This window comes from Chanos chanos, chromosome 4, assembly GCF_902362185.1.
Source record: "Chanos chanos chromosome 4, fChaCha1.1, whole genome shotgun sequence".
NCBI lineage: Eukaryota > Metazoa > Chordata > Actinopteri > Gonorynchiformes > Chanidae > Chanos > Chanos chanos.
In genome coordinates, this window is record NC_044498.1 from 40,119,680 (window position 1) to 40,146,367 (window position 26,688).

The following is a 26,688-nucleotide window of genomic DNA, read 5'->3' on the forward strand; positions in this document are numbered from 1 at the left end:
AATAGAAACAAGGCATATACAAAAATGTAAACAAGAGCCTTAAGAAAGCAATCTGTTCATTGAAAACACTCAAAATAAATTTATTTTTACTCATGTAATGCGGTCTGGCTTTACTGTCTTGTAGTTCCATGTCATCTGGATAACAGGAACCATGAATTCATCAACAGCAATTATTGACCTACTAGTTAAATTACATGACATCTGCTTTCTGCAACCTCCGAGATTATGACTAGTGTAGCTGAGGGCCAACAATACAGGTATGAGACTACTATCATGAACAGAGCCACAACGGAACATTTTTTCTAAGTGTTCATTTATGGTGTCCCCTGCAGTTTGTCACAGTATGTTGTGTGGTCACAAATTTTATTCCAGCATAATTTCAATGTTTTCACCGCAATGAAAATACACTTGTTTTGATGTATTATACACTGTGAAATGTATACATAGGTGTGTCTGGGGAGGGTGGGGGGAGGGGCGGTTCAATCGTCCAGTGTTTTTTTCCATGTAGGAAAGGCGAAAAAACGTATTCCATTGTTTCCCTGACCAATGGTGTGACCAACTATGGCAGTTTTTGATGCAGCAGCACTGACCTGCCATGATGGCATTTTTCAGAATCACGACAGAAAATCAAAACACAGCCTCCAACTCACCTTGCAAGGTAGCGGGATACTTACAACATGGCGTGTAAACAAAAAGTTACCCACAATTCGACACGGTGTGATGTCAACTTCACTTCATCTATAAAGGTATCTTATCTTATCTTATTTTATCTCATCTTATTTTAAAGCACTGTAGGCCCTGTGTGGGTGTGATTGAAAGTCCCACCTTTAGTGTGACATATATGCATTGGTGGTTCAGTGGTAGAATTCTCGCCTGCCACGCGGGAGGCCCGGGTTCGATTCCCGGCCAATGCAGTTGCACCTTATGAGGATTATTTTCACATCTAGTTCTAGTAGCTAAACTCTGATATCCATTTAATGTGTGATCTTAACTTAGTACAAAATAGCTTTTGTACTACATGTTAACAACAATGCAAAATCTCAAACGTAGAGATGCCAACACCATATGCTGAGTACGAAGTCACACGAAATGACGCGTATATTTGTATACAGTAGAGCAGTGATTCTCAACTCCAGTCCTGGAGACCCACTGCCCTGCAATTTTTTGTTTCAAATCTTCATTATTACAGTTAATTGGGCTTGATGATTAATTGATCCATGGAATCAGGTGTGTCAGTCCTGAGTTAAAACAAAGATGTGCAGGACAGCGGGCCCCCGGGACTGGAGTTGAGAATCACTGCAGTAGAGTCTTGTTCCACTCAGTCCTAAAAACATTTGTCAGCAAAGAATGGATGTTATCTCACCCACCTGAATAATTTCAGTGAACAAGTTAGAAGAAATCAGGATTGCTTAAAAGTAGAAAAGATAAGGAACCTTCCAATTTATCAGTCCTTTCTTCTATAATGTATACTGAAGTCACCTCGTTACTAGCGAAATCTCTCCCTGTACAACACCACTCTAAAGTAAGAGTCACTGTATGTCTCTTTTAAACAAACAGGGATGAGGACGTAATTCTCAGAGCCACCACAGTGCAACTTGCAGAGGTACATTCTACCATGGGTAGTTTCTGCCTTTGTCAGCAGAATGGCGAATCACTATAGCCCCTTGAGTTCTCTGGCACTGCCAAAACCCAGAGCAGCCGCAAATACTGCTCCCCTGAGATCTCTCCAAACCATATCTCAACCCAAGCCATAAAGAGCTGAAAACAGCATGGAGAAAAAGAGAGATGTAAATATTGTTCGACTGAATGTGCTGTGGAGAATTAAATTGTGTAATGCAATCCTATTCTGCAAATGGCTGCAAAATCTACAAACTAATATACAGTCTGATTATTGTACAGGTGTATTACTGTCATTTTATTTAGTGTGATAATTTTAATATATTAACACAAGCCTAACAAAGACATATATTACTGTCTACAAGTTTGTACATTTACTTATTAATAATGGAATAAAGCAAATGGAATAAAAAAAAATTCCAAGGTATGACCCACCTGGACAGGTTATTTATTTATTTATTTACTCATTTATCTGTTTGCTTGTTTGTTTGTTTGCTCATTTGTTTATTTGTTTATTCTCTCAAGATCCATCAGACAAGCAAACTCAACAAAAGAATGGCAGTCTGTGAGGAAAGTGCACTTAAAAATGGATTTGTGATTGTAGTTATTTACAGCTCGTTTTTAAACTAGCCATGTTAGCAAACTATACATATGGACCTGCGTAGCTTGGCCAAATTGCATTGTATGAACATAATAAAACAAATGATTTAGATATCCATCCCTTGAACCTCCCTTCCCATGACCCACATGCATCCATAGATCATTCATTATGTGTAAGTAATAACCATGTAATAACAAACATATTGGTTTCATTATAAAAGGAGTAAATAAGCCATGAACTTTCAAATGAGTCTGTACTGGAGTGACAGTTCAGTTCAGGGCTGTAAAAATGTTTAGAGCCGTTTGTTAAATAACTCCTCTCCTCTTAACCACATCATCTAGAAAGATAGAAGGCAAAGATTTGAAAGATTTCAGAAATAGAACAGCAAAGCATGTTGAGATGTTTGGAAGTTCTGATGTGCAGTGGGTAGCAAGACATTGCCACACAGTTTATGTCGGAGAAACAGCGAGAGCATTTTATCTTAAGAGGCTGCAAGAAAAAAAAAAAAATCCGTGTTCTCACTGTTTCCCAAAATCACCTCAGTTCTTCTAAAAAGAATGTGTGCAGAGTTTGTATTGTTTTTAAGAACCACTGGTAACAAGACAAAGTAGGGATTTAGATTTAAGCATGCATTTTCATTTTAAACTCTTGTTCACTGTTAAGAGTCTCTTCTGGGAAGCGCTAGGTGTAGCAGACAGAAGTGCATCTACAAAAAGGGATATAAATATGTTCAGAGAAACAAAAAGTGACTGAAATGGGAATCCCATGGGAAATCTATACTACATAAAACAAAGAACTTTGCACATTTGGAGAGGATGCTAAGTTGGTTCAGTAAAATGAGTAAAGTTGAGAATTCAAATGAATTAATATTCATTTTCAAAGTCCATGTTATTAACAATAGGTTGGGTTGGCAAGAACTGAAAATCTTTGAAGGTGTCTGGTTCATCAGACAGTGTACATGCACTCTCGCTCTCTCCCTCTCCCCTCTAATGTTGGACCTACAGTGTTGATAGAGAGAACCGGAAACCAAGGCCTCTCTTATTTGACAATTTGTTGATTCATCAGAGTGGATCCACTTGAAAAGCTGTTCATCTGCAGTGCTGGCCTGATTGTTGCAGATGTTTGCACTTGAGTGGCAAATGGCTTGGCTAATTAGAATGCTGCACAGGTGCACTCTCATGCTGTCTCTTCAGTTTGTTTTAGACCACCCAATACATTCACAGGGGTTAACTTGGACTTTTGGGCCTGCTTCAATCTGAGTTCCAGAACACAAACTCTGACTAGTTTGTAGTCATGAGATCTAGAACACAATCAAATTCTGCCTTCCCTGTTCTTAGTAGTTCCTAAGCACCACAGTCAGACTCTTCTTTGCCTGCAAGCAAGAGCTTCAGAACACGTTCAAAGTCTGTCTGGCTTGTGGTGAATAGTTCTGAAATTCTGCCTTGTTTTAAACCTGACCCAAGCCAGCAGCTGAGACCAGGACTTTTACTGCACCTTTCCAGAGGTGATAGACAGAAAGATAAGCTGCACCTACAAAGGGTTAATTTAGCTGATCATAGTCTTAACAAGCCAGTGGCATAGAAGCCCTAAGCCTATGCACACTCTATGACAAACACATACTGCACAAACAAACAGCACACGTTGATACTTCCTCCAGTATTTACAAAGGAAAAAATTGTACACAAAAGACCCCTCTGTTTGTCTTTTGTTATTATCTCTAAACTGCAAATGTGAGAATAACTGAACTGTGACAATTTGATTTGTTGAATGAGCTTGCACAGGAACAATGCCTTACCCTAGAGTTTCCTTCTAAATACATAAATACAGCCCCTCTCTCTCTCTCTCTCTCTCCCTCTGTGTGTGCCAAGTGCCTGTCACAGCCCAACACACTGTCGAAGTGTCTCAGACAGAAGGGGAGGGTCAAGTAATGGTCCAGTACTGCTGGACAGAAGAGCGCAGGCCAGACAGTCGGCCTATCTCAACCACAGAGCTGCCAGGCATGAGGCCCCAAAGCCACGGAAACATCGCCATGATCGGGTTGACTGACTGGAGGATCGGTTGAAGAGAGGAGGAGAGAAAGTGCTGTGTTGCAGTTCACTGATCAGTGACGAACAAATCTCCAGACATCTGTGCCGCTCTGTCGGATTTGAGGACACATTCTGCTTCTCTCACTCAGAATGTGTACGTATGTGAGTGTGATTATGAGTAGGTTTGGCTCTGTATTTCCTCTTGTTGGGGTCCACCTGGCATTTGGTGTCTGCTCATGTGCCTTCGTCATTCCTCATCCCTAACCTAATAGAAGAACAGAGGAAAGGCTGTTGAGCTGCTGTCGTTTGAGCTCTGGTCCGGAGGTGGCCAAGGCTCATTATGGGGCAGCTCTGGACATCTGGAGACCCGAACACACAGTTGGAATTTGGGAAGGGTTAACGGGTTAATTAAGGACGAGGGACAGTAAGTAATGAGCTTTTCCGGAGTGTGTTATTAAACGCAACCCCGTGACCAGGTTTAGGGATAGCGAGGGAGAGGGATAGACAAATAGGGAGGGAGAAACCTTCCCTTCTCTTTTATAAAAACAGTTACACTCCTCCTTCTTCTGATGATGTGACAACAGGTCTGGGAGCTGAGACATATCAGAACATGAGATGAAGTGTTAAAATTCTTGCCTCTTCTTCGAGATGCTGTGGTAATATTTTTGCTTGGCATTTGGGAGGCTCAGGTTAAATCCCTGGGCAATCCATGAGGAATGCTTTTAGCAAGCAACTGTGAATAACCCCTTTGGCAAACCAAAGACTGAAAGAGGCTCACATTAAAAGAAAACAAAATTTACATAGTTGGCTTGCACACCCTGTTTGTGTTTCAGTCGTCTGTGCAAAAGACCAATGGAGTTAATAAACAGCACACAAATTAAAAGACCAGTAGGACGACATCTGAATGTGTCTAGTTCTGTCCTTCTTGGTAATCCAAAAGCTCAGTGTGAAGCTCACAAGCTTCAGGGCCAGATATAAAACAAGTATGGCATGGAAAATGAAAAAAGATTTCTACTGTCGCATGTGAAAGAATGCAGCTCGTGGGCGCCCCTGGTAACCCTGTTGACCTTGAAGACCAAACAACAGGGAGACAATCAATAAACAACCGCTTAAGACCAAGTGTGTTGTTTACGAATAAAACAGCTCTAATGTAGGTATATGTGATTTTATTTCTAGGGGATGCTAGGCCCCCCTCCTCCCCCCTCCCCTAATCTCAAATGTATATCTGACATGGGGGAGTATACTGGCTGAGCATTAATAAGACTTGTGGGTATACTGGGTGAGCATTAATGCTTTGACCTTGCACTTTATCTGCCTCTAAAGTAACACCAGTGAGCATGCGCCACTATTATGGCCAGTATCTCAGGTACAACGGTTCTACCACATAATTTTTTCTACAGAAATTTTCCTGCTGTAACCACGAGTGGTGTCTTGTCAAATCCAATTCAGAGCTATGCTATGGAAGCATTTCCATTTTGCCCACACCTCTGTGGTGGCTGGTCTGGCAATATTCCCAGCGACCTTAAAGTTGTGGCTTTCCCCATAAGACAATGTATAGGAACAGATGGTAAAAGCATTGCTGCATTAGCAAAGAGCATGAATGAGGATGAGCTTTAACAGCTTATTAACACACATATTTACATTTACATGAGGGAATGCACGGCCAACAGATGTTTCTGTCCCAAAGATATGGTCAGCTCACTCTCTCAGGGAAAAAAAAAATCACTCTCACTTACCCTCAGTCACTTCTCCAATCTTTTTCCACCCAAAAACAATATGAGCAGGAAACTGATACATCTCACATTAGCACCACAGATGTTTACAACGTGAAGCAGAATGCAAACTCATTCGTTTTGGAATGCAGGGCAAGGATACCATATCCTCAGAAACAGAAATCATTTGGTATTGGTTTCCCACAGTTTAGGCAAAATTTTGTAAGCAAGCTCATAAAACTATATGCAGGCCCAGCACCACAGGACGGCATAAGGGGGCGTTGCCCCCTCAGTGAAGATTAAGGCCTAATTTGATTTTTTTTTTTTTAATTTATTTTCGCTTTAAAAGACTAATACATAATTCAGCCCACCATAATTTGCTAAAAGCAAAGTCACGTTCCAGCCTACGTTTTCAAATCCACGCAAATCCACTTGATTGGTTGTCCAGGTGAGTGCTAGCTAACTAATGTAGGATAAGCTTGTTGTGTTGTGTGGACTCCGAGTTAGCAGCTTTCCCATGGTATTTCAAGAAGGTAGCTAGCTTAGTTTGTTATCTAGCTTTTAACAAATAAAATGAACATCTGAAAATGTATAAACACACACACACACACACACACACACACACAAACAATAGAGGACCCTGGGACCAGCGTATCAACTAGCACTGACTAACCAGCCACTCAGGACAACACGGGCAAGCCAAAATATATATATATATATATTTAATATTTTGGGGTGCTAGGTTGGTCGAGGGATACTTATATTTGTTGGGTAGGCCTGTTGTGTTAGCCTATTGTTCATGTCACTAATAGTTTTGTTATAGTTTTATAATAGCCAGCCTACAGGACAATATGTGCCTACTATGTTGCATTGCCTGTGTTAGATTCTGTTCTTCAGGAGAGACTCATTCTCAATTTCCAGTTGCATGTGTTTATTAACAGAGGCTTCTCCAGAGGGCTGTTTGGGTGACTTCACCTGGTGGTTGTTTCTTTAAGCGCTCACTTGCTTTTTATGGCGGTAAATGTTGTTGGCTCTGTTGAAATCAAGCTCAGAGAGTCACTATCATTCGATGGTGTGTGGATGGTACATGTTTCCTGGGGTTTGTTGATCTGTTAGTGTGTGTGTGTGTGTGTGTGTGTGTGTGTGTGTGTGTGTGTGTGTGTGTGTGTGTGGTGTGGTGTGGTGATTCACTTGTTAAACAATCGTATTGCTGTGTGCAGCGTGTGTTATTTTTTGGGTTAAAAGTCACCGCCCCCCCTCTGCATTTCAATTGCCCCCCATTCGTTTTCCACTGGCGCCGGCTCTGACTGTGTGACACAGAATATGTTTAACTTTTCTCAAAGCCTCTTAATACGTTCACAGACTGAGATAAGGTGAACCTCTCACTGTACACGTGATTGCTTGTAATACTGACCATCGGTCACTTTTCCTTGCCATTACCCATATCACCAAGCCTCCAAAGATTTCACTTACTCACACGCTGTATGACATTGATGCAACTACACTCTTACATCAACAGCACATTCATATTTTGTCTTCAGTCATTCTGTGTCCTCTTTCTGGCCTAAAAGCTATCATTTTTTCTGCTCTCTTTAAAGCCCATGTCGGAGTCACAAAAGGCTTTCTGAACCCAACACTGTCCTCTGTCACTCTGACACTTGCTGATATTCACATCACCCTTAAACAAAAACAAAAGTTGAACAGAATAACTCATACAACCATGTTACTACTTCTTCCACCATATACATCCTGTCACCACATGCATTCTGGGACAATAATGCTCAATGTCATTGTAATCGATAGCAATGACGGAAATAATTACTATAATAAATATCCAAATAATCATCTGAGCGCAGAGCCTTTTCCCTGCACGGTAACTGCGCTATTGACCACAGTTATGCTTTCAGACAGTTCATTAGACCTGCCAACAGATTAACAACGACTGATTGCTCATTTCATTTTCGCAAGGTCACTTTGGCAAATGAGCAACTCGAAACGTGAATGAAGAGATCAGTAGCAGCTAACATGGAGGGCCAAGCTGAAAGGGCCGACTCATCAAGCCAGATGCCATTTTGATGACATGCTGATTGATTTGTTGAATGAATTTGTTGAACAAAGAAGCTGCGTAGGAGCCTGAGAAGGTCAAAGGTCTCTTAGGACTCATTTAGCCTTTCAAAGCGTAATTAGAGGGAGAAAGAGGAAGTGAAGGAGGGAAAGAATGAGGGAGTGAGAGATCTAACTCATCATTCAGCCCATCCACTTATCTGTGGTGATGCAACAGGTTTTCCTCATTCTCAGTGTGGGCCGAGGTAGGGGGTAAGTTCATTGTTTGACAGTTTAGCTTTGGTGGTTCGGTGACAGAAGCCTTCTTTCCTGCTATGAATGGACATGTACTTGGGGAGCAGTGTAAATAGGTTTGATTCTCAGCCCTTTTAAATGTAGACCTGAAGATCTGCCTCTGTTTAACCTCATGTCTTAATCAGTGACAGATTACCCACCATGTAGTGATGTGTACTCTTCATCTGGCTGACATGAAACTGGCTGGCCTTTAGTCTTTTAAGTCTGGATCTGGAATGCTACCTCATAAAGTAGCATTCCATTTAGAAGACTGCAAAACTCTGGGGATGTATGTGAATTGAATATCAGAGAAGATAAAACAAAATGTTGATTAATATAGAAAAAACAATATTTGAGATACTGTGGTGTTGCTGCTTGGGAAACCAAACTGAAGGAGTGAATTCTACAAAAGATACATGAGGCTTTGGAATGAGGAAATTCTTTATACTGTCTCTAAAAACAACAGGGGAGAGTTCTTACTTTAGATGTTAAGCACATCAACTGCTCCTTGTTCACATTCGAAACTCAGAGGGCCTGCAAATACAATCAAGCATTGGTGGTTCAGTGGTAGAATTCTCGCCTGCCACGCGGGAGACCGGGGTTCGATTCCTGGCCAATGCAAGCCTTTAGAAGTGTTTACAAACATTTGTTTACAGCACCACAGATCAGAGGGTTTAAAGACACTGAAATTAGATAGAAAAGTTAAAGCAGTATGCCTATTGTTTAGAGCTTCAAACTCATGTACAGGATATAAGTAAATGTATTACATTTTCCACCTTGAACTGCATGCCTTATGGCTTTCACAGTGTAATTCAGGACACATACTGGATGCTATTAGAGCATTCTTTACAGCTTTGCGTTTGTGCTCTGTGATGTGCTCTGTGGACACCATTATTACAGTACTGTAATGAAAAGGACATGTACTCAGGGAACAGCGTAAATAGATTTGAGTTGATGCTGTTGTGAAGGAAAAGGTCAGGTATATTTGACAACAGTTTCTTGTAATACAGTAATCTAAGGGACACTATTATGGTGGTGTAGCGCATGGAAGCCTGCCCTTCCAAAGATCATAATTTCAAAATATTATGTTGTGCCTGTGTGGGTCACATAGTCTTCACACATGCTTTTATTGCTTCAAGTAAGAGCCCAAATTATTCTCTATGACTATATTTAATGTCTAATGCAATGTTTATTATATTACTGTAACTACTCATAAATCATTAGCATTGGGAGACAAAAGCAACTTAGATTTTGTAAATTTAGTTATCCAATGGTAGTCAATTGTTGTATTGAAAACAAAACATTACAGAAGCTCAGGATACTGATGAAAGATAATAAAATCTCTAATCTGTCTGCATCATTAGGTCCGGTATAATTAAAAAAGCAGTGGCAAACAAGAGCAATTGATTAAAAGACGATACTCTCCAGGACACAAGCCTGCCATTGCTGTTTATGTATTGTGTTCCCTTCAGAGCTAATGTAGCAAACAACACTTAAATAGCCAGACAGTGAATGCCAAGATTTAATTAAGAAGTGAGTACAGACACATACCCCCGCCATAACTGAGCACCCTCCTAGCTGACCTGGAGAGTAAAGCTTCACCATGCTGCAGCCTAAGCAGCACTAAGAGTGTTCACACTGTATTACTAGCAGTGGAAACAAAACATGCTTCTTCCAGCAACCCAGAACTGGAGGTGTGGGTATTGTTACCATATTCCCTGAAAAAAATGTTGAGTCATCCAATCCATCACAAACCAAGGTAAGTTGATAGGGAACATACATCCTGAGAAAAAAAAAACACTCATTGTTTTACACTGCCACATAATGTGTGAGGTCTGGATTCATGACCCCTGGCTTACATTTAGGAGAAGACTGAGTTTGCAACGCACCCCATTAGACAACATCTGTCCCCCACAAAAAGCAACTAAGCCTCAACAAAAACTACTCCACAACAATTAAAAGCAACTGATCTTGCTATTCACAAAACTCTTCAGGGAACCCTCACAAATCATTTAGTGACACCTGTAATTCATACCTGTGATTCACGCTTGCAAATATGCAAAATAGCTCGCCTCTGTGAAAGGACTTAGTGTGATATGAGGAGAACAGAGAACTAAGGCGAGAATGACAATGAGTACTTCACAATGATCCATTCATAGTTGTGACAATTACCCTTTTTTGGGAGGTCAGAGAACAGTGTGATACTGACTGACTTCTCAGACACTGACTTCTCTGGTCACTGACAAGGATGGATGACTTTGTTGAAATCAGAGGTCCAAGGCTCTTCGAGAGGGCTTACAGAGACAGATGGAGAGAATAGAAGGGTTGAAGTGCTCACAGACTGTTTTGATGAATAATTACTTGAGAGCGCACTTCAGAGAAAATGGAGAAAGATGCTTTATGCAGCTGGCTCAATTAATGTGGAATAAATAGGAGTGGATGCATTTCCTGAAGTAAGAAGCTGAGTGTGAGTTGTCCTGTCTTTCATGAGACCAAACAGAACAGATCTTGCAGGAGTACAGAAATAACCCAAAGTCCCTGTAATATTTTGATGACTCCCAGTCTGTGGTATTAAGTGAGAAAAGATGAAACTTTTATGACAATTAGAAAAGGGTAAAAAAAAAAAAAGACAAGAAAAGTATAGTTATGCATCATCATATGAAATTTTTTATAAAATTATGAGACAAAATCCTGAGACCAAAACCCCATGGAAAATGCCTCTTTCAAAATCAATAGTGTTAAAGCAAGTAAATGTATTTATTAAACACTTTTAATAAACGCTTTTTTCACTCGATATTAAAAATAAACTGCAGTTCGCTTTTCACAGAGTTCAACCTCATGCTAATGCTAAAATTAACATGAATGTTAATACCTCATATCTGTGCCCCCATCTCTTCATCCCTGTGGACTCAAGTTAGTCATAAAAGAGCATAACATGTGTACACCTCTACTTTTGCTTGATCATTTCAATACACAGGGTAAAGGGTTCAGAACTTCAGAACCAAAAGTGATAAACAGAGAGAACCAGGGTGCAACATTATAACACTGCAGAGAAACCTTGATTCTTGATAGAGTGGCACAGAGTCTTCAGCCCTCTCTATTAGTACTCAGCGTGGCACGCTAAATCCCAACACATGAGCTTTGAGAATCATTCATTTCCAGAGAGCATTTGGCGGCATTCTTCCTATAGAAGCAATCTAACCTCTTAAATCATGGACAATTACACTTTTGGCTGCCACGGGCTGGCTCAATTAGCAAAGCAATCAGTCACACCAGCCAACCTCAGATTCTATTAGTGTGTATTAGTCAGTGGGAGCCAACTCTGAATCTCCTATCATTGTGTAAAGATAGACACCATTTTATTTCACCATAGTTAATCTAGATTCAGAAGCTACACAAACACGTATCATCAAAGGTCTCCAGCCATTGAGGAATGGGTTAACTTATGGATCTGACTGGACAGACTCAATCTAAAAAGTAACTTAAGAAGCAAGTCTAAATCTACCATTATGAGAATTATTATCTGTCTTTCAAAAGCTGTTATTTGGAACGTTTCATGTAATAAAACACAGTAAGACATTTTTATCCAGATAAAACAGATCTACCTAGCCTTAGCAAAGCACTTAAATGGAATCTGAGAGGAGTGTTTCTAATTAGGCTGACTAAGAAAAACAGGGAGACACAGAGGTGAGTTTGATTATGAAAAAGGGGCATTAGGTACTTGGCTAACGGCCAGTTATGATGGATGAAGTGGGTCTGAGACCGATAACTGCATTCATTATCTCAGCATATTTACTGCTGCTGTCGCCAATCAATAAATGAACTCCACATGTATCGAACCCACAGAACGCTGTCTGTGTCTGTTCCACTTAGTATTTGTCTCTATTGGACTGTGTTTGACTTCCTGTTGATGCCTCCTCACATTTGGTACTGAAAATCATGAAATTCTTGAGGTAGAAGTGTTTCTGACACAAATTTAAGTGGCTTTGTTTACACCTTTTTCTTTGATTTCTGTTGATCCACAGTGTTAATCCAGCAAATCAAAGAGGGAACTGAGACTTGTGTGAACACTAAAGGCTATTTCTACTGTGCTGGCACCACAGTACACCATCACAAGACCCAGTTGTAGCCCAAGGCATAGAAATCCAATGGCTCAATTGAACAAATGCCCACACATCTCACAGCCTAAGTAAAGAATGTAGTCTCTAACCAATGGATTTCAGCTATGTGCAGATGGAAACGGATGTGCTCACAACACTTAATGCTTTGCTTTCAATGAATTAAAGGCCGATATTTGCAAACTACAACTTAATATAAAAGAGCTAGATTACAATCAGCCAGACTCCATGCTATGAAAAGCTATGGATTTCTTTCCTATCTCTTCATCTCTTTTTTTTATCACTGAATTATCACAATCCATATCAAAGAATGCAAAAAAAGCACCAGATATGAGACTACTACAAAAAGTATTTGGGATGGTTTGGGATAGCAGTTTGTTAATGACATTTTAGTCTTAAAAGAGATCAATAAAAAGAATCTACAGACTCTGTTTTGCTTATGAACTATGGAAAGCGTACATAACAGCATTATGCAAATAGAAAAATTACAATCAAGCTATCAAACACCTTGCTAATCACAAACATTAAAAAAAATGTTTAACAGTTACAACCATTTCAAGATGGTTATTTACTCTATGAGAATCCTCTTCAATACTTCTCCAGAGGCACACAGTCTGTCCCATAATTTTGATGGTCCCCTCCGGATGAAATATTCACTTAAAAAACCAAACACATACTTAGAAAAGTCAGTGACAAACCATGTGAAGTGGAGGCATCAATGCTTTTCAAAACATATGGCAACATCAGGGAGAACTCTGTCCAGTCTGTCTCTCTCACACGCGCGCTTACAGACACGCGCGCACACACACCCCGACAGTCATATACCCAAGAGAGGACCAAGGAGTCACTTCAAAGAGAAGCAACATACAGATAGAGTGGGAGTTTAAGGACCTTTTTAAAACACAAACTTCCTGTGAACTTTTTGCAAATACCCCCCTCCCTTCTCTCACTTTCTGTCTCTTTCATTCTCTGGTGCCTCCTGCCGCTGGGCTGGTTCAGAGAGGAGTGGAGCGAAGGAGAGGAAGATGCTCTGATCACAGGCACTTGTTCATTAGTGCCGCTAATTGTCCCTTCCTGGCGGGTGTAAGCAGTTGTTACCATGGTAGTGGTTTTCACGGCAACTGTCACCACTCCATAGAGAACAAGAGAGCAACAGTCCACAGTACGAGTCAGCCAGAGAAAAGGGAGAGAGCAGAAGGCATAACTCCTATGATTAGTATTCCACTGTTGTACAGAGAAAGAGAGAAAGGGTTATGAAAAAGCTAAGGCGGGAAAAATCTGACTACTTTCGCGAGCAATTACACAAGTTACATAAGGATAGGAGAAGAAGAGAGGATGTGACTGAAGGTGTGAGAGGTAGGGGGCAGTAAGGCTTATGCTCCCAGAAGTTATCCTTTGTTTATGTAGTCTATGACGAGTGCTTACAACTGATTGACACCTATGTGTCAAGCATTGGTGGTTCAGTGGTAGAATTCTCGCCTGCCACGCGGGAGGCCCGGGTTCGATTCCCGGCCAATGCAGTCGGTTCCTTTTACATTCACCTCCACTCAGAGCTGTGGCGCCTGAAAAAAGCATATATCATGTGCTTCCCTAACACTGATGTGAGTATGCAAATGTGTATAAGTGAAAAAGGCATAGGAAAAAACAAACAGGAAATGAGGCAGGGTGTGTGAGAAGCTACTAAAGAAAGGTGAAAGAATCCATTCTAGAACTCCAGTTCTATTCGTTTCATATGCATGTATTTCATGCAGGACTACATCACAGGAATTCTTGAGATGTTGTCATGAAGTCATGTACGGAAAGTTTATGCCTAGAGAGCATGTCATATAAAGCTCTGTCACAAGGTTTTAATGTACTGATAACTACCTGTTTACAGAATTTAATATCAAAATAACAATAATAATAATTTGTAAATAAAAAGTTAATACATTATGAATAATAACTAGTGAGTTACACTAATGTCATATCACAGAGTGCTGTGTATGAGTGCATGAGCAGTTTATACAGACTGGATTTTTCATTAAGATCCACTGTCACACAGTAAACCCACTGAGGCATCGGTGGTGTTGAACTCAGGATTAGAGATTGATGGAGCATCTGATAAGCTCACAAAAGCTTGATGTTCTGCTACATTTCTAGAGCATGAGAACAAAAAAAGCAATTCACAAGCCTGAACGAAGCCAGCTAATCTGATTAAGGCATGCATTCATGTCAAATTAGACTCCTTATTTTCCTGTAGCAAACAATCTTTAATTTCTCTTGCCCAGGGCACTGCTGAGCTCCAAGTTATTTAATAGTCAAATCTTTGTCATTGTAATTGTAATTTTTACTCCCCAGGGATCTGAGCGTGTGTTCATCTGCTTGTGTGTGTGTATGTGTGCTTATGTGAAATCATGCACTGACCTGTATACATGTATACGTATATGTTTGTAGTATGTGCATGTCTGTGCGTGTGTGTGCATGCGCATGCAAATGTAAGTATATATATATATATATATAAATTGCATATAAACTTGTGTGTGTGTGTGTGTGTGTGTGTGTGTGTATGAGTGTGTGTGTGCGCGTGTGTGCGAGTGCCCATTTTAATACCCAGACAGCCATGAGAATCTCATAGCCATGCACTGCATAGTCTTCATTACAAAACCAGAGTTTATTAGCCCTGTTCCTTCTCCTCATACTGAACGGAGGTACACAAACCTGTGTTATTTGAATGCTGTTATGAAGAGTATAGTCAACCATGTAAATCAGTCTGGTAATCTAGTTTTCTGCTATCACACTTTCTATCGGTTCTCTAATTAAACAACCGCTCCTTATCTACCTGATCTCTCCACAATTACTCTTAGAGCTTCAGTGCTACGAAACTGTACTGGAGGCTTTAGGCAAACTCTTTATGCTTTTCAAAAGTGGCCTAGAGAAAAACGGTGACGCACCATACTAATAATTCTGTTTTAATTTTTTCAATAAAACACAAGGCATACAGACCTAGGTTTAATTTTAAAAAAGACAAAGTCACATTCTTCACCACAATTGTGACTTTCAGAATGAACACTTTAATACTTTAGCATATTGAACAATATCCTCTAATTGAAGTTTAAATGTTCATTTAGGCTTGGAGAGAAAAAGCAGCATTATCTGTGAGGAACAGTAAGTTAACACAATGGAATATTTTTGGAATATGTCTCCTGCTGTTTAAATCAGTGGACCATCTTGCATCATCTTGTATGAATATCTTGGATCAACCATCCCCTTATATAACATCTGGAATTGTGTCTTAACAACTCTCAGTGAGAGATGAGAGAGAGAGAGAGAGAGAGAGAGAGAGAGAGAGCAAAGGAAAAACTAATCTCCTCTCTCTCTCTCTCTCTCTTTATCTATGTGTAAACAGTATGTACGACAAAAAATAATGTAGGCTCAAAAGGTCCACTAATCCAGTCACTGAATCACTGGAGCAGTAGCCTTATTAGGATGGGCAGCAGAGGTTCTCTTCTACCCTTCCCCACAACCCTCTGCTCTATAATAGCTACCCTTTACTACTCTGTCAGGGCTCCAGTGTATCTGATCAGCATAACACACAGACACAGACACACACACACATACACACACAAGTTCCTGGATCATTCAACATTTGCCACTTCACAAAATTGTGCTGGAAGGTTCTAATCTGATGGACAGGCTTTTTGTGTGTGTCTCTAAGACTCCAGTCAGAGGGGGGGAAAACAGAACTGTCATCTGCATAAAGCATTGATATCAAAGGCCAGAGGGGTGGGTGATCAAATCTGCCTTTGTTTATGCCCCACTGCAGTGGGGCTCTATTCAAAAGACCCTCTTTTCACAGTCTGATGGCTCCACAATGCTGAGCTCTAACGCGGAGACAGAGGGACGACAGGCCTGGGAGTTGCAGGATCTGTTTCAGAGCTGATTAATAAACAGCCATCACCTTCATTTCCTGTGTATGTTGGTTCTGGGTCCTGCTGTAAAAGGCTCTATACGCATTATGAAAGGGAGGGTAAAAAAAAAAAAAAAAAAAGGCGGGTTGTGCTTCATTTAGCATCAACAGATACCTGTCTCTCTCAATAACTTGAATGGCGTGTTTCAAAGAGAGTGTGTAAGTATCTGTCTGTGAAAGACAGATACTTAGGGAGATCAAAAAATGAGCGTGTGCACTGCTCCATCTGGAACAGCCCTTAGGATGATGTACTGAGGCATGCTGGTCAATTGTGTTTATGAAAGAGTACTATGGCAGCATAGTAAGCAGCAAAAAGGATTTATCTCTCTTCATATAGAATGTAGTCACCCATCTGTCTTTGAAACTCAATCTCTCTCTTTCTTTCTCTCTCTCTCTCTCTCTCTCTCTCTCTCTCTCCTCTAGATAGTATCTGTATTGACACAAACTCTTACACTTCCAGGCAAGCATTTTGTGGCACATGACTGAGCCTATAAACAGATAGAAGTGCTAGAAATTGATTCAAAACACCTTTCAAAGGAATACATACAATTTCTGTCTCACGTTGTGTTCTCCACTACCTGTTCTGTCTTGTTCTATCATTGGTATGCTGTAGCAACTTTCTATGTCCGTGTTGTTATTCCATCCTGTCTGTTTCCCAGTTCTGTCCTCTGACTGTTACATTTTTTGTCCTGTCCTTGCTTTTTGTTTTTCTCCTAGACACACGTCTCACTAGAGCTAAACTGTTTAGATGGACGTCACTGTCTAGGGGACAAATTTGCCTCTGCTGACAAAAAAAAAAAAAAAAATCATAAGGACATTGACTTCAAAGCACAAGGACTAACACTGGGGAAAAACACAAGCACAGTCTGTATCTCTGTCTTCAGCTCTGAATGTAAACAAAAGAGAAAATGATATTAGTTAAAAATGTATATGAATGACCCAAATAACCTAGCAGGGAGTCATAACCGAGCAGAAACTAAAGGCCCCTCTCTCTCTCTCTCTCTCTCTCTCTCTCTCTCTTTCACACACACACGCAGACACACACACAGTGGAAAAGTGGAAGCACTTAATTTGCCATGTACAGCTTTCACAGCTACAGTTGAGACCCTCAGTGCTCAGTAGCATTTGTTCATTGATATGATGCTCATTTTCAGACCTTCAGTCTGCTTGCTAGAGAAACATGAGTAATTTTGTCACAGCCACCACTATTCATCTCTCTTGGCACATTTATTTGCACATTGCTCATCAGAGAGAAATACGGTATCAGGCAGGGAATCAGGGGCGTGTGGAGAAGGCTGTAAATTGGCTGTTTGTAAATAAGACCAGAGCCTTACTCATTATGAGTAGACATGTGTAAGGGAGACAGTGAGAGACTGGGGAGTGTCAATGGTGATCTTATAGCCGGAGAGATGATGTACTCCACCTACAATAAGACAAGGATAACACTACAGTTTAAAACACCATAAGCAATATATTTCACACACAGACACCCTGTCTCTCTCTTTCTCTCTCTCTCTCTCTCTCTCTCTCTCTCTCTCTCTCTCCCTCTCACTCTCTGCCACACACACACACACACACAAAATGCCCTGCATCGAGGATGGCTAATTTCCTAATTCTCTTTCCAACATTCATATGCTAGTGTGCTGCCAGACATCATTACTGGCTCCAGTATTAGTATCCGACAGTTACATGCCACAATATAGTGTGACCAAAACCTGAGTGTGATTAGCATTGCTAAAGAGGACAAGCTGTTGGTGTGAATGCACAAATCAACAGTGCTGAGAGCAGACTGCCCTCTACAGCTCCCCCACAGAGAAATAAAATACCGCACAAAACAGATATAAAATAACAAACAAAGCATCCTGCACAGGAAACAGACTGTTACAGGTCTAGTTACTGTTCCCCTGTGAAACAACATGACTCTCACATGAGTTCAAATCATTATTTTGTCATGTTAGATGCATTGTTATGCAGTAAAGGGATTTGAGAATGCTCTTGCATCATTTACCACTACAATGATTCAGTGTCACAGCAAATCCATTATGAGGAGTCGAATAAATTAATGTAAACATCCACATCACTATAAAGTATATGTTTCAGAACTATATAATATCCATTCTTAATATATTTCACCCTTTTAATGAAAGGTTTTTGGTTGTTGAAGAATGTTAACTTGTGAACTAACATGAGCAACTAAAAAACTAAAATGGAAGAAAAAGAATCATACTCTAGCTGCAACAGCGGCAAAGCAATATTTTTTCAGCAGTAAATATGTTTGGTGTTGAGGCTCACTGATGACAGAGGTTATATCAGATATCAGTGACTTTATTTCACAGCAGACAGAGAAGTCAGAAGTGTACCAGGGCCATCCATCACACTGACACCCGGGATCAGATCTTTACCTTTCCAGAAGGGCAAGCACACCATCACCAAAGGTGTGTCAGCATCACATTTTGGCAAAATTAAATGAAATGGAAAAAAAAAAAACAACAAAAAAAAAAAACTTCAAAATAAAGAGGATTGACACTATGCTGTGAAGCCTGTGAGATATGCCCTTGTGTCAAAGAGAGAGAGAGAAAGAGAGAGAGAGAGAGAGAGAGAGAGAAAGAGAGAGAGAGAGAGAGAGAGAGAGAAATCTGCGGCTTCTTTGAAGATTGACGCTGTGTTTAAGATGCTTCTGAAGCAAAAGGGGGACCTGCAGGCTAATCTCATGTCAGATGATAACAGCAGTCTCCTGCTCCTGCTTTTCTCTGATAGGCACCATTAAGCAAGTGCAGCACTGTAAACCCAACCGCCATGTCCTCAAACCACACAGTTCATAAGCTCGTCAAGTGCCACACAGATTTATTTCTTTTTTTGTCGTTGTTTTTAGTTTTAAATGCTAATTAAGAACTGGTCTTACTGCATGTGAACGGCATAAGACATTAAAATACATTCAACAAGTTATTTCAATTCTTTCCGTCCTGCAATAGAGAACTGCATTATGTTCGGTGTTTAAAAAAAAAGGAGAAGAAAAGAAAAAAAAAAGCACTTTTCACAAAACAAAAACAACCAGATGGTGTACTTGTTTGAGCCCTGTCTGATAAACAGGCACATTCTGTTTCTAAGATTTAATTTCAGCGGAACTTAAATGTAACATTCTTGGTGGGTGACAATCCAGAAATATGACACAGAATGGTGCAGTTTGTGTTGTTGTCCAGACGTAACCCAATCAAAGTGATAAACACAGAGGGAGGGGGTTAAACCATTTCATCCCTTCCCATCTTCTCTGTTTGTTTAAATCTGTTCTGTTCTGGAGTGTGTGTGTGGGGGGGTGGGGGTGGGTAAGTGCTTACTCAACTCCTTCTAATCTGTCACCCTGGTTAATGAGAGCCAAATGCAGACATTGTGCTGCTCACTAGGCCAGAAGATAACACTCAGCCGAGAGGGTTTTTCAGTCAGTATAGCACACGACACACGACACCAGTTAGGGCAAAAAGAGGCATAGACAGCAAAAGCATTCAGGAAATTATAGCATCGCTATTCTCAGATGACATATTCAAACAAACGAATAACAACAAATGCATATTGGTGTTACAATATATTCTTTTCAGGGAAAAAAATCTCTGACATCGTTATTGGCACCAATTCTTCGCACAAGCAAAAAAAATTCATTCATTACAGAACAAGAACAGCAGGATTTCCAGCTATCATACTGAAAAACAACCAGTCTTACTTCTTTATCACAGTACCAACTTAACTCCTAAGACATTACAACTACCAATTTAGACAGTGTGCCACAACTGAAATACAAACTCCCTGCACAAACAGCTAATTCAGTAGATAAAGCAGCGGAAGGCATCTGATATCAAGAGCAACTGTGCATGGTCTGACACCAAATCCCAGCTGAAACTGTAAAACATCTGTGCCAGATGATGAACAGAATATGACATGATTTCGGTACATTCTTCAAAGTAATCTAACATTACTGAATTCTCAAACAGCACTATTTAAGATTTACTGTAGTAAAAGATTTGCAAAAAAAAACTTTTTTATTAAAACAGTAACACCATTTAATGCAAAATGTATTTGAAATTTAAAATAAACTTAAACTTACAGACTACTTGTTCATTATGTGAAATGAATAAAACACAATTATAAAACATTTTAATTAAAGAAAATGCGACCATCTCATTTAAAATAATTTGCTTCTGCAGTACAGAATTGAGAGCTCACATACCTAGCGTAGACACACACACGTTCTAAATAACTTAAAATGAGCAATGGAAATAAGCCGCCATCCAATCAAAATATAGAGAACGTTTAGGCACAACACAGATTAAGAGTTTAAAAAACAGGGACAGAAATCTTGATGGATTTAGGGAGACATGAGGTGTTTCAGGACGCAGTGAAAAAAATCTCTCTGACTGACTAATGTACACACATAGCAGTGCAAATATGAAAAGCAGAAATATGGCTCTGGTTGTTTAGAGAGGAAAAAAATCAGACTCACAGTAATAAAAAGCATTAGATAACCGTATGAATTATAGAATAAAAGATTGTAGTGAACGCATGAAACAGTCAAATAAGCAGGGCTTTAAGTGGTTATTTACACATCTGTGGAAAGACAAGAGCCAAACTTAATGAGGTTAGTTGTCAAAATAGGCTCTGTTTCAGTCCACTGGGGGGCAACCCTATTAGGCAAATCAAAGACGTGTATACGAGATGTCTTGTGCATCATGATTAGAATTTCAAAGAAGTTTTTGATTGTTTGATCTCATATCCAAAAATTATTGTTGAGAAAGTCATTATCATAAATCCAGTTCTAAAATTATGTTCTACTCTGGTTGTGATCCATAATTAACCATGCCAGTGAGTTCCCTCCCTCTCCCACTGGATAAGGAATCCGTATGGAATTTCACCTCTGGGGTTAGATTGGCAGTATAAATGCGGTAATGAACTGTGAGCATGAAACAATACAATGATAGAATTCCCAATTACTCCAGAGTGTAAATAACAGCAAATTACATTCTAGTTCTGAAACTCACTGATGGAATATGTCTGGCACTTGACAAAAATTTGATGTAGCATTTAATTTTTTTTTTTTTTCATGCTACATACAAGACATACATGTATTATTGTACTGACCGTGATACCACTGAGGCTAATCAATGAATAAACAGAATGCATATTTAACCAGTCAAAGAAGCAACACATCTTTAATTGCTTTGCCTCATTTTCCACCGAAGTGTGTGTGTGAGTGTGTGTGTGTGTGTGTGTGTGTGTGTGTGTGTGGTGAGGATTTGTGGATTTTCAAGAACTTGAAACAAAAGACTGTGAGTGAAAGGGGGACATCTGTGCCTTTACATGTCTTTAACCGTAAATGTATCAAATACTCAGATTTTTGCAAATCAAATTTCCTTCAAAGAGAAAATAGCATCCAAGGGGGAAAAAAACCCAAGACATCCAGGCCGTGTGGTCAGTACACGTTTAAGCTTTACATTTTTTATTTATGATCTTTGCCACACAGCTCATGAAACCTCCACAGCACTAGTCAGCAGAGATGTTTTCTAATCTACATGAACATATTTCTATAGCATATGATGAAATGCAACCTCCTCTGCAGAGCAACTCTATTCAATACATCATATTTATTTCTTGGGTGGTAGGAGAGCATATGAGAGTACATCACCACAATTTCTTGTTCGTAACCAAGTGAGTAATGGCATTAAATTCAGCTGAATGAAAAAGAAAAACATAGCAGGAGTATACCATAATCCATGGAGAGAGACAGAGTGGGGGAGAGACAGAGAGAGAGAGAGCGAGAGAGAGAGAGAGAGAGAGAGAGAGAGAGAGAGAGAGAGAGAGAGAGAGAGAGAGAGAGAGAAGGGGGAAGAAGAAACAGGATGAAATAATAAATTAGGCCTATCTGAACATATTGACTGATTCCCTGAGAGCCGGAGGCGCTGGCTGTCCGTAATCTATCTCTGTAATAATCGTTCATGCTCTAAATACATCAGAGCAGGAGGATAATAAAAATACACCATTCAGCTCCATTGATTTGCATTGTTAATTTCCCGCTTGATGGCCACCAAGAGAATGATGAGAAAAAGCTAAAGTGGGCTTAAAGGATCCTGCTCCCTCATCAGCACTGTGCTCTGACAATGTGGCTATCCTTCATTAGCAGTACCTGAGGTAGGAAAAAACCCCAAACAAAACAACAAAAAATTAAAAAAAAAAAAACCTTCTGGAGGAGGCAAGACCAGACAAACAAGTAACACGCCTCATTTCAAAACTTGAGCTCACTCGTGTTTCGTAGATAAAGACTGACAAGGACATGTGGTCCAACAGTCAGTTTGCCTGGTAACTGTTTGGGCCAAGGAAAGAGGGACATAAAATAGTGATTCTGCAGAGAGGCAGGCAGAGCACCGGCTACAGAGGCGAGATAAGGAAAGAAATCACATTCTGAATATTGTTATCAGTTTAAGATACTTCTGTTCAAAACCATATACTTGGAGATACCCAAAAGTGTCAGGTCACCCCATCCACTCTTGTTTTCTTTTAAGCTAGCAGTCTGACTGCAGGCTGTGACAACTAGTTGACTCGATGAATTGGGAGTGCTAGAATTTGAACGGAGCAAGTGTGAAATGACTACCCCTGAGGAACAGGCAAACAATGTCACTGGCATTAGCCACAATAACGACAGTGAAAACTATACCAATTCAGCTGTTGCATTCACATGCCAGTGAAGACTATCAAAACCTTCCAAAAACAATACCAATCATTGTTGTTCAGATCAAACCAAGATTTTTTTGGGGTGTTTTTTCTTTTTCTTTTTTTTTTTCTTTGTAATCTAATGACTACACAGACAATAAATCCAAAATGGGTTTACACATGGAACACCCGTGCGTATTCACCAGTACTTATGTGCTTCATAACACAATCCATCACTGAACACATTGCACTCTGTCAATAACCTGCATATCAAAAACAGCTACTTTTTCATGAATCTAAGCCTGATAAGTAAAATCAACAACAAAAATGTATTGCTTAGCACACTAACTCAGACTGACCTGATGTCCATTATCAGGACCTGAACCTGTATCACATGGGGTTAGCTGACAAGACTTCTACTTGGTCATGTCTAACAGCCACATGAAAGGATGGTTCATTAATATCATGGGTAATAATGACAATAAACAACCAATCAACCTACCAACCAACCAGCCAGCCAACCAACCAACCAAACAGACAGAAACCAACCAACCAACCAATCAACCAAACAGACAGACAGACAGATAGACAAATATACTGACAAACAAACAACTGACAAACAAAGAAACAAAACATACTCATACATCATGCGTAAAACAACAATGTTCCCCACTCTTCTCATTCTACCAATAAAACAATAAATTGCTGTGTAGTGTAATCACTCTGCTACCTATTCAGCTTATCATTATCATTATAGTTAGCTTTTAGATGAAAGACTAAAACGCTCCTCCTCTTCCAAGAAACCACATGGCTGTTTTCCTCCCAATTAATGAGCAGCACAAGACTTTGATTAGCTGATGTGAGGATGTGTGTCTGAAAAGACATCTAAAAAAACAGATATCTATGAATAAAGAGACTGAACCCTGCCTCACTCTGACCTCCCTAGAAAAGAAGAGGTGTCATTGAATGAAAGGTCATAAACCAAATCTGGTAGTTAGGTATTGCAGTGACCTTGAATTGAAAAGTCACTACTCACCTTTCAATGGTAGGTATTGCAGTGACCTTGAATTGAAAAGTCACTACTCGCCTTTCAATGCACAAACAAAGCACATGAGCAGTCACACACACACACATACCCCTATACAAACAACTTCCGACCCTGAAACGTACAGATATTGGCCTACCAGACACTGGCTTACCACATAACACAAGCTCTGATAGAAGCAATGAGCCAACCGTTCCTTTTCTCAGCTGCCCCAAGGCACATTATGAGTCTATGGGGGTAACCATGCAGTACAGGTGGGGGAATGCTGTGCTTGATATGACGGCCCCATGCAATCTAGCATCATCTCCACAGGATCCCTTGGCCCTCCCTTTAGGCTGAGTTCAGTATGAAAAATGAGTATGGAGCTATGCAGCCAGGCTCTGTGCTGCCACGGGTTTTACAGCAGTAAACCAAGCACGGCAGGGTCTGGGCGATAGGGGACAAGCCACATAAATAATGTAAGGTTATGTGTCTCTGTACGTGTGTGTGAGAGATAGTGCTCACTGGAGAAAACAACCGCACACGCCCTATCCGTAAGTTTAAGTATTCTGCATTGCCTACAGCAAGTGTACATGTACAAAAATACATACTCAAACATATAAACAGCAGTCTGTCAGTCACATGCCAATTAACCTTCTTAATGCACAGAAACACAAGCCTGACAGATACATACATACCCTAACACACATTGTCTTACAACAACACACATCCACCAAGGATTACTCTGGTCACTGTTGTAACCCTACAGAAACATATGTGTTTAGTATGACTCTCTTGAGTATATTAAATGAGTCCATTTTGTCGACTAAGCCTGTGGGTCACATTGTTTAAATAATTTAGTTTAATTTTCACTTTATGAGTGCCAGAGGAACTAACATAAGCATTTCACGACACACAATGACTTCTGCTCTAACAAGTTTACATCTTTACGTCACAACAACAGCGAAACATCAAGCAGAAATGCTACTTTACCTTTGCACATATACAAACATAATACATAAAAGTTCCTACAGCTAGTAAACCAGATAACAGCCCTAAGCTACAGGTGTGACAGCCTATACAAACCCTATACATAGTAAAATGGTCACAGTATTTAGACTTAGAAAATCTGAACAATTCATTCTCAACCATTTTGCTCTGAACAGTATCCACTTTTTTTCTTCCAATATCTAAATTAGAATCCAAGTTACAACATTTTAGAAGCTACCTCTGCAGCAAAATGTGAGAAACAACTTTTAAGGCATTGCATTACCTCTCAATTCCACACACTGAATTGGTGTTTGATGAATACATTTTGTTGCTTAGACATTTCATTTATGCCAATTTGAGGAGTTCAGTTTAGCCCATTTAAACTTTTTACAGCTACGGTTCAATTATCAGAAAACAGAAAAATCTTTTTTTTGTTTTTTTTATTTTGGGTGAACATCAGTGACATGGTTTCCTGAACAACTGCTCATATCAGTCCTGACATGAACTGCATTTTAAAAAGAACCATCATTCAAAAACATGCTTCTCAGCCAGATCGCAGGCATAAGCTCAATTCTCTAACAAAAAGCCCAAACATGGTTTGAATCCCTGCTGTGCGGCACTTGTCGACTGTTGCCGGGGAAGCAGAAGAATGAAGCCACCCGTGCTGCCTTGAGTGGGTGCATGGGCCTGGGTCACTCTGCCTGCTCATTGATACTCCCTGATGGCCAGGTGCTTATGGAGCAGCGAGAGTGAACAGGACTCTTCTCCAATCACGTTATTCTGCTTGTTGATGCTAAGCTGCTTGTGGTGAGAAAAGATACAGTGGCTGGGATGAGATGTACTGGAGGAAGTGTGTCCAAACCCTGCTCACCTCTGCTGCCATGTGAGGGGAGGGACAGAGGAAATTTAAAGGTAATTGAACAATCCAAATATGGATAAAAGGGACTGAATTTTCAAAGAGAGTCATTTAAAGAGATCCTTTCTTCATGGAATTTTTGGGGTGTGAAGCATGTGGCGAGCTTTTACATGAAAAAGCTTTGTATTTTGTGTCCTCTGTGCTTTTTGCAAAGAAACAAATAAATTTTTGATTACAAAAAAAAAAGAAAGTCCATGTTCAGAGCCCATGAACGTAACAGCCCGGGGAAAAAAAAAAAATCAATCAAACAAAAATCTTTTCTGTGCTGTGATCACAATTAAAAAAAGAGTGACAGATTGCAGTATGGATTTTTTTTTTTTAATGCTCTGCGATGAATCAGTTTAGATTCTCATTTGCATTTCAGCATTCTCCCTTCCTTTTTATGGCAACATTTACACCCTGTACAAGAACAAAACGATTTTGGGGAGGTGGGGGTTAGGGGTGAGCTGGCATCTGTTGTAGTTTTTCCACTATTCATCACTCCATCCCGTGTCCCTTTGACAGGCTGCTCTGTCAGAGTTAATTGGTTTGTAAGGATGGGTAATGAGGGGGAATGGGTGTGTTTATCACCACTCGCGCCTCGTTAAAAGAAACAGCTCTTCACTGGCAGGCCTCAGTGACTTTTACAAATCCTTCAGAAACACAAGCATTTGGCATGCCAAAGCCTCAAAGCCGAGGGTCGGTTACCAAGAAAACAATTTACCTAC

At 40.1% G+C, this 26,688-nt stretch overlaps 1 protein-coding gene and 3 non-coding genes across 4 annotated transcripts in view; 3 read left to right on the forward strand and 1 right to left on the reverse strand.

Annotated features, from left to right (window-relative positions):
• Positions 1 to 26,688, reverse strand: part of atrnl1a (attractin-like 1a) — a 194,035-nt gene that overhangs the window by 57,437 nt on the left and 109,910 nt on the right. The gene's annotated exons all lie outside the window — the stretch shown is intronic.
• On the forward strand, positions 844 to 914 carry trnag-gcc (transfer RNA glycine (anticodon GCC)). Its single transcript has one exon. It is a non-coding gene; the product is annotated as a tRNA-Gly (tRNA).
• On the forward strand, positions 8,845 to 8,915 carry trnag-gcc (transfer RNA glycine (anticodon GCC)). The gene has a single exon. It is a non-coding gene; the product is annotated as a tRNA-Gly (tRNA).
• trnag-gcc (transfer RNA glycine (anticodon GCC)) lies at positions 13,862 to 13,932 on the forward strand. Its single transcript has one exon. It is a non-coding gene; the product is annotated as a tRNA-Gly (tRNA).